The sequence below is a fragment of the Rattus norvegicus genome, chromosome 8 (assembly GCF_036323735.1).
Source record: "Rattus norvegicus strain BN/NHsdMcwi chromosome 8, GRCr8, whole genome shotgun sequence".
Taxonomy (NCBI): domain Eukaryota; kingdom Metazoa; phylum Chordata; class Mammalia; order Rodentia; family Muridae; genus Rattus; species Rattus norvegicus.
The window spans coordinates 113,275,634-113,285,111 of record NC_086026.1 but is presented as its reverse complement, the minus strand read 5'-3'; the positions used below and the strand labels follow the sequence as shown (position 1 = coordinate 113,285,111).

The following is a 9,478-nucleotide window of genomic DNA, read 5'->3' as shown; positions in this document are numbered from 1 at the left end:
GGGTATCCAGGGTTCCAAAACACGAAGACAAAAGCCAGTTTCAGATCACACCTCCAAAGTCTATATGTCACCGATGCTGTAGGCCAGCTACGATTCAAGGAACGAGGAACTAGACTCCAGCCCTCAGTGAGAAGAACGTCAAAGAACCTGGGTTACGTTTACTCTACTGCATTATAGCTTGGGTGATGATGACCACCTTTCCTTCACTGTTGGTATGAGCCCATGTGAGAGCAGTCAACATGCCAAGGGATTTGGGGATTAGTCTAAGACAGAAATCTCTAAACCAGAAAGATCAAGTTTCAAAGCCAAGGCCTGTCTTAGCTACTGATGTCCACTCAAAGCCTAAGTTTCCAAGTCTCTGAAGTGGGATTGATCCTACCTGCTGACTGGGGGTGAGAGTGGAGACTGTGTAAGACCCTGTTTTAGGCTAACTCACTAGATCAAACTCTGAAATCAACGGAATGTGGAAACTGTCAGGCTATTTCACGAGTGAAAAAAAGAAGGCCTGTTTCAGAAACCAAGGCAGGCAGAGACAGGAAGACGAAGAGGAGTGAGCCATAAAGCCTGGGGAGTGACTTTACCTCAACCACACTGGGTTTCTTCCAAGAAGAATGTAGCAACGTCACAGAGGCAGAGGAAGGTGGAAGATTCCGTCTCCTAGGGTGTTTACATTCCCACCATCCTCAGTCATTAGGAGAGGCTGATCAACTCTCAGGCTGACAGAGACCCTTGAGACCAGACAAACTTGCTCTGGCCACATAGGGTGGTTCTCTGGCCTAAGAAGGATGCTCTTTTAAAGAGAAAGCTGTCTAAGAAGCCAGCATGTAAGACTACAGCACACTGGAGAGGATGTAGCAAATAGCTGGCAATAGTATATATAAGTTGTTCAGCTCAGTGTGTGGTCCAGGAGCCTTCCGATAAATGGTAATGTGTCGCATGTTACATTTTTTTCTGATGGTGTTGTTGAAAAGTACTACACATTATTTTTGTTCTTCTACATTCTGAAAGAAGTAAGGTAGATTAGGTAAACTCCAGCTGCCCTCAAATCCAGGGCTCTGTTTAGCTCTGTGAAAGTCCCTTGAGCCCTATTATAGCTGCCTGTATCCTCTGAGTCACATCACTGCTTTGATGAGGGAAAGCTACCTTTCAGAATTCAAAGCCAGGGGAGATTTCCCCTTACTCCTCTCCTCTGCCAGCCATTCTGCTTGTCAGTAGAACAGGCACATTAACTTCACCTGCTCTCCTCCATCAGGCTCTCTTCTGACTCCTCCATCAGGCTCCCCTCGACTAGCTCCTCTCTGTCCAGCCCACCTTTGCAGCTTCATCGCTGCCCTTTGCTGTGAGAGAGGGAACTGCCTTTCACATCTGAGGTCTCAGCAGCAGCACCCTGGGCTTTCTGATGGCGCCCACTACCTAACATTTATTTTTGACCCAGTCGTGAATACTTTAAAGGAAGACCACATGCTCAGGCAATCTTGATCTCCTTTTCTCTGTGAAATATCTTTGGAGCCATGGTCTAAATGTATCTGGCAGAGAAATTTCCACAGAAATTGCTTGTGGTCCTTTTAATACTAGGTAAAATCTAAGACTTCCACATCTTGTGGGTTTTATAGAGGATGACGCTGAGGGAAAAGACAGGTAGAAGTCCAAAACTCTATCTTCATTCCTGTGTCTGGGCTGGAATCACTAAGAGCTGGGTTCTGTGGGAGCCATCTGCTGGAACTCCTGTCCCTAGTCCTGCCTCTGTTGTGTGAGTTTCTCACAACATGAGAGTCGGGTCTATGAAGGAGCAGGCATTCCAAAGACCAGGGAGATAATGAATCAGCAAAAAGGTCACCGGATGTCACTCCCCCATAGAGTTGTCAGCGTAGTCGAAACCCTCGCTCGCACTGAACGCATGAGCCATAGGAAAGAAACTCAACATTCTTTCTACCCCTTAGATTCACTCATTTTTGTAGCAATCAAATTCCTTCAGATCAAAACCAATCCCAACTTAGCCACTTCACTGCCTTCGATGTGACAGGATTAGTCCCTGGCTCTCCCCCACCCCGTGATGTGCTAATCCACAGTTCACAGGAATCTTGCTTCCACCTTACCGCCCTTAGAACCAGTTCAATGGAGTTGGCAGAGCGCTCCTACTTAGCCATCACTCACAGTGCAGCACTCCTTGGTAGAAACCCTCAGTGTCCCCATTGCTTACACATAGCAGAGTGAGCTCTGGTGGTAGCCCACAAGACTACACATCTTGCCTGGCTGATACTTCTTGGCCAAACCTCTTCTGCTGGTTTCCCTCCATGTTTGTTGTTACACCCACCTGAAGCCATATTGGCTTCTCCGCTGGGGTGCTCTCCACCCAGGGACCTTCACGGTTTACCCCTTTACTCCCTTCAGGAGTTGGATTCTGTCTACCAGAAAGAAACAACTTGAGGAGAGGACATAGTTATTTTGATAACATTTGTTCAGCCCATGGTCCTTGGACCCAGAGGCATCAGCAAACTGTCGCTATGGCAAATGTGTGTACCTGATGGACAGGAAGCAGACAGAGGCAAGAAGGGGCCAGTGACAAGATAATGCCAAGGGTCTACCCCTAGACACCTACTTTCTCCAGCTAGGCATCACCTTTCAAGTGTCCAGAACTCCCAATGTAGCAATGCTATCTGGGGCATGGCTTTAACCCATAAGCCTGGGGCATAAGCGTTTCACACTTGTGCTCTTGGTTGTCAGCTAGACTGGACTAAGAGAGGAGTAAGGCCTCTGCATCTGAGGGGACATATCTCCAGTCATGATTGACAGATGGCACCTCCAAGGCTGATGGGGCTGCCGATGGAGGGAAACCAGGAGAAGGCTGTGTGAGCCACAGTGGGTCTGTGGGTGCTGCTATCATCTGCCGCCATTTGTCTCTGGTTTCTCCGGTCTTTCCTTGAGGACAGACTATAAAGCCACTCTCCAGGGGGTCATATTGTGCTGGGCAGCAGTGCTGGGCTGGAGTGGCTTATATTGAGCAGCCCCTAGGGGTCTCTGCCTCTCTGTATGTAGGTAGCCATTGTTGGACTGCCTGGCTCATACCACGTAAGCCAATCTAAGGAACTTTTTAACCTTTATATTCTACCCATCTTCCTCTACAGAGTCCTGACTAGTATACTATTAAAATCAGGTTGCCACCTCAGTGAGACACTACCTTGCCTGGCCCCTGTATACTGTTCTCTGGTTCGGTTTTCCCAGAACTCCATTCATTACTTCCATCAATAGGAAATTTTTTGTCTTATTTCTTTTTTCCCCCTTGCATATTTTTTATTTACATTTCAACTGTTATCCCCATTCCTGGTTTCCCATCCATAAACCCCCTATCCTATCACTCCTCCCCTTCTTCTGTAAGACTGTTCCCCTACCCAACCACCCATCCCTTCCCGCCTCCCCGCCCTTACATTCCCCTACCCTGAGGGCAGGGGGCGGGTCAGGCCTTCCCAGGACCAAGGGCTACTCCTCCCATTGGTGTCCAACAAGGCCACCCTTGTCTTATTTCTTAATTCTATTAAAACATAGGCTAGATGAGGGCACAGGTTTTCCTTTAAAGTTTTTTTTTTAAGTAACTTCTTTTTTTTCCCCCAGAGCTGGGGATCGAACCTAGGGCCTTGGGCTTGCTAGGCTCTACCTCTGAGCTAAATCCCCAACCTAAAGTTTTTTTTTTATTACATTCATTATTGTCTGTTGTGGGGCCACACATGTGTCATGGTACCCATGAAGAGGTCAGAGGACAACTTGTAGAAGTCAGTTCCCTTTTCCCACAGTATGCGTGCATCCTGGGGGAAATGAACTCAAGTGGGCTTCTTTTGCCCACTGAGCCATCTTGCCACACTATGTGTTTACTTATTGTTACATGTGCCTCTGGGAAATAGGACGATGCCACGCTCATCATAGATATTCTCCAGACACTCAGGAAGTGCAAAGGGTTGAATTAATGAGAGAACAAATACACTCTATCAAACTGCGTCAAGCTGTCCTCAGAAACTCTTGGAGACCCAAAGGGAAGGGTTAGACTCAGCTGGGAGAAAACCGCTGGTTTCGCTTCTTCTCGGGAGGATAACATCCTGTGTAAGGGAGCTGGTTTGTCTGTTCTTCCGTCTATAGATAAGTTAGAAGGTGGAGAGGCAGACATCGCTGTGTAGAAGAAAGAGTTATAAGCCTTGTTACTTGGCTGTGTGTCAAAGGTAACCCACTGAGTCTCCCTGGACCACAGTTTTCTTTCCGTAGATTGAGAGAAATTGAATTTGAGTGGTGCTGTATCCTTAAGGTCCCCATCGGACCCAATGCTTCACCCTTTGTCTTTGCTCGCCGATCATGTCCCACTGAATTTAGGGAACTCCTCAGGGTTGCATCCTATCCTTGAGAATAAGGCGAAATCCTGTGACAGAGGGTGATACAAGGGCTCCCATCACGCAACCTTGAATGTGGCTTGGGGATATTTGAGAAGATACAGTTCTGAGCACGCACTTCGACTCCATAGAGAATTGACCACTCACGTTGCAGCAGGGGTCCAGTGAGCTGGGAGTCGATGTGAAGGGAGCTTGAAGGGCACCAGAAATGCTACCTTGTGGTGTCCGGTACCGTTCTGTGGCTGTTGTTCTGTGGAATTGCATTCATTCTTCAGGTACACATTTCTGTTGCGTGTAATTTTAAAACGCCCCTGGAGCTCCTCCTCGAGAGCTCTACCCGAGCTCTTTCAACTTCCGCGGCTAGTTCTGTCAAGCTGCCAATGACCAACCTGGTCTCACTCAGCTCCCACGCTAGCTCTCCCAGTCTCTGCTTGCCCCGTGCCTCAACGGCCATCTCACCCAGCAACCACAGCTAGCTTTGCCAAGCTTCGTTTGTTCTCTGGCCGGTGCCCGCAATGGCCGTCTCACCCAGCTCTCTTTAGTCCCGTGGAAGGAAAACACTAGAGACTTCTATACTTTAAAACTGACAGATAGCTCAAAGGCTGGGCAAAGAATAGCCTGCTCCATCCTCCTTGCAGCTGCCTGCGGAGGCTGCAAACTATCGGTTCCCGAGAGAGCTACAGAGCTGCAGCTTCCTATCTGCTTTCCAGCCTGCTCGATTCCAGACCTCTCCTTCCCGCTCCCTTCCTCTCTGGGACCTGGAAAACCTGCCCTCGTATTATCTTCTCCCAGGGATTGGCTTCTGTCGTCTTTAGCCAATTAATTAAGGAAATTCCCCCTATTCCCCCTATACATTTCCGAATGTATAGCCCACTTTTAAAAGTTAGTGAAGGTGCTGAGAGAGAGGTGTTTTTTTGTTTGTTTGTTTTTTGTTTTGTTTTTTTGTTTTTTTGTTTGTTTGTTTGTTTTTTGCTGAAGTGCTTACTATGCAAACATGAGGATCCAAATTAATCCTCAGAACCGACCATACCAGGTACGGTGGTAGACTCTTATTTTTGGCATTGAGGAAGCAGAGATGGGCGAATCCCCGGGCTTGTATGCCGGCCAGACTGGCTAAGGTGGCCAGCTCCAGGTTCTGTGAAACCTTGACTCAGGAAATGAGAGGAAGAGAGACAGAGAAAGACACCTGACTCAACCTCAACCTCTGCATGCACTGACACAAACGTGTACCTGCACATACATGGAAATGTATTCATAGACATTCAAAGTTCACCCAAAATTTCCAACTGGGGGTAGTGTGTGTAAGTGTACAGGTGGTATATGTGTATTAGTGGGGAGAGGACTTTCTGTAGACAATTGTTAAGGAGAATTTGAAAATTACCTGGACAAACCCAGCAGATCACTGTAGGATCTGATTTCAGTAGGAAGGTCAGGCCGGCAGAGTCCTCCATTGCACAATTGTGTCAAAATGACAGCAGTAAGGCTCAACGTGGCCCAACTCTAATGCAAAAGCACTTCAGTACGGAGCCCCCTCTTCCCGATTTCTGCACACTTCCCTAAGGCTCTGGGTTTGGCAGAGGGGTGAACTTGGGTTGCTCCTGAGATTCCCAATGAGCTCCCCAAATCACCTCATGCTATAATGGCCCCCAGCATCATTTCTAAGCCACTCCTAGAGAGGCTTTCAAAGTCCATTTCCGTGACTGTTTGGATCAGTAAAAGCCTCCAGGGCCTAAGAGACCACAGGTTGGAGGAGGGGGTACGCAAATGATCTCCAAAGCACAAAACTCACAAATGGAACATTATAGACAGTTTTGATCCACTATCTCACAGGATTTGGCAACTAAGAGGGAGGTGTTTCGTGGGAGGGGGGCTCATCCCCATTGTGGCACTCCGGAAGATATACAACATCATTTTAAGCTCAGGCCTGAAATTCTCACCTCACCCATTAGCCCTAGCACAGTGAAATTCCTTTTCTACCAGGTTTCTAGGTATGGATCTAATCGTAGCAGTTTCTCCTCTCTCTCTCCTTTTATTGTTGAAGCTTGGGGCTGAAGAGAGCATGGCGGTTACAGAGCCCCACGCAGTAGTGGGAATGTTGTACGGACAGAAGAGCCGCCGTTATCCTTACTCACGCTCACTCATATAATACAACACGATGACTTACTCCAGCTCCCACACTGCCTCTATGGTGTTATTGCCTCTAAGACTCACACTGGCTAGATAGTATGTCTCACATAATCCTACATAGATGTCTTAAGAGTTTCTGTTGGCCAGAGGCAAATTGGGGAGGAACAGGTTAATTCTATCTTATAACATGGAGTTCATTATGAGGGTCAGACAGGTCAGGAACTCAAGGCTAGGACCTGGAGGTAGGAACTGAAACAGAGGCCATAGAGGACTCCTGACTGGCTTATTCTCTCATGGCTTGCTCAGCCTGCTTGCTTATTGCATCCAGGACCACAAGCCAGGGCTGGGCCCTCACATGTCAATCACTAATTAAGAAGGGACTGGATATAGATCTCTCCTGAGAAACACATTCAGAGCATGTCCAATACAGAGCTCAATGCTAGCAGCAAACCATCGCACTGAGAACAGGACCCCCTAGGGAGGAATTAGAGGGAGGATTGAAAGAGTTGAAGGAGCTTGCAACCCCATAAGAACAACAATGCCAACCGACCAGAGCTTCCAGGGACTAAACCACTACTGAAAGACTATACATGGACTGACCCTGGGCTCCAGCTGCATAGGTAGCAGAGAATAGCTTTGTTGGGGCACCAGTGGAAGGGGAAGCCCTTGGTCCTGCCAAGGTTGGACCCCCAGTGCAGGGGAATGTGGGGGGGGGGTAAAGGGGATGGATGGGGAAAACACCCGTAGGTGCTCCGTTAGGGTCCTGCAGATCTCTAGTGTCAGGATTTTCATTGCTGTGAAGAGACACCATGACTGAGGCAACGCTTATAAAGGCGAGTATTTAATTTGGGGCTGGCTTACAGTTTCAGAGGTTCAGTCCCTTGTCATCATGGTGGGAAGCATGGCATCATGCAGGCAGACTTGGTGCTGAAGGAGTCAAGAGTTCCACATCTTGATCTGAAGGCAGCCAGGAGGGGGTGCTGCCTTACCTGTCAGTCAAACATATGTATGAGAAACTAAAGCCTCACCTTCATAGTGACACTCTTCCTCTGACAAGGTCATATTTCCTCCAATAAGGCCACACTTCCTATAGTGTCATCCTCTGTGGGCCAAGCATTCAAACACATGAGTCTGTGAGGGCCAAATCTATTCAAACCACCACACTTAGATAAGAAAGAAAAGACCAGGATTTGCAGTATTAATCCCATCTTATAAGTAACAAGGCAGATTCATGCCACGTGATGCTATAATTAGCTTTTTGGTATTGTCCAGTTAGTTAGAAACCCAGACCCCATACTTACTATCCCTATGTCTCCATGCTATAGCTCAAAATTATTTCCTCATAAACATGACAGAGTTTAGAAATGGCCACAGTCAAGATTACACTTCATTCCTGGGTACTGAAAAGGTAATAGGGAATTTAAGAAAAAGGATTTGGAGGGGTGGGTTGTTAAAAGTATTGAGAAAATGGGTCTGTTTGATCCTGTCATGCCATTACAGTCAGTCTGTTGACCAGAATACTCCAGATGTCTGCAGGATGCTCTCCCTCTTTCCCATGGACCTCCACTTCAGTGAGGTATTTAAAACCAGCTGTCATTGTCGATGCTGTCATCATACTGCATGTTCTCCTGGCCCACAGAAGATTAGAGCACCTACGGAGTTCAGCTTCTCTTTCTCCCCATCTTTTGCCTGGATCACATGGACATTGAAGGCTTCTCCAACTTCTTCCATGGAAGGTGTGACCTCTGAAGAAGACTGATCTATTCCCAACTGCCTATTCTTCACAGTGCTGTGTTGAATAACCGCTATGCCGGGCACTGTGCTGTAAACTGAGCATATGGTCAATAAAACCATCATGGGCTTTAAAACTCAAATGAAGAAGAAATACGAGAAACAGGGAAAAAAATAATGTGTATAATTAAAACCATGATTTGAAAGAGCTAACCAGGTGTAGGGAAATAAGGAAAAACGTGTAAGGCATCCATTAAAATAAGATCACATACTGTGTTACTGGAGCTGGCTTTCTATAGGGCTATCGCCTCGTTTGCCCATGCTCAATACTAAACAGTAATGGCGTCAACAACAATAACAATAGCCATGATCATACACTGTAATAGTACTACTTCTCACAAGAGCTAACATGTATACAGCACTAACACACGTACAGCACTAACTGAACACCAGGCACTTTTACAGGTTTGTGTGTTAGCTCACGTGTTAGCTACTCTTGCCGCATTGTAACCCAAGTACTTGGCAGTACCACTGAACAGGAGGAAATGTATGTTCTGATTCACAGAAGGTGGCGGAAGGTGCAGTCTACTGTGGTCGAAAGGGTGGGGCAGAGCTCGTAGGCTCTGCATACCTACAGGGATGAACATGGGAAACCACCTCTCTAGGCAGCCACTTCACAGCAAAACAATCTGACTCGGCTTACAGCATCCTGGGGCTTCTCTGCCTCATAGGTCCAAACTCTTCCACAATCATCTGTCCACAAACCATTTCCAAAGGCCTAAGAACCACAAGTCCAGACTTAATAATATCAACAAGAATCCCGCATGTCTGGTACTAATTTTTATTATTTCCAAAAACTTGGTACCGGTCACTATGAACAAAATACCTGACAGAAACAAATTTGTGTGTGTGTGTGTGTGTGTGTGTGTGTGTGTGTGTGTGTGTGTGTAAACCAAAATGTGGACTTGTTGGGGAACATTTTGGATTCAAACCACAATATTGAGTTAATATGGGGTGTTGTTAGTGGCTTCCACTGCACCTGGATTTAAGGTCTAGTATTTTTAGCATCTGGCATAAAAGCAACTTTGATCAACTCTATCAATAATTTATTCATATCAGCTTCCTATCTTGTGGCCCTGGAAGATGTTATATGGTCTACTGCAGGAGAATAGACATCAACATCCACTAGGACAAGAGTGGCAAGCGGAGAGACCAACTGCTTTCTCATTTAGATCTGATGATACTAC

General features: G+C 46.8%; 1 long non-coding RNA gene across 1 annotated transcript; it reads left to right on the top strand.

Moving 5' to 3' along the window:
* The first annotated feature begins 492 nt into the window (after positions 1-492).
* LOC102550471 (uncharacterized) lies at positions 493-8,374 on the top strand. The gene is made up of 2 exons (XR_356560.5): positions 493-924; positions 8,001-8,374. It is a non-coding gene; the product is annotated as an uncharacterized LOC102550471 (long non-coding RNA).
* Positions 8,375-9,478: the final 1,104 nt, after the last annotated feature.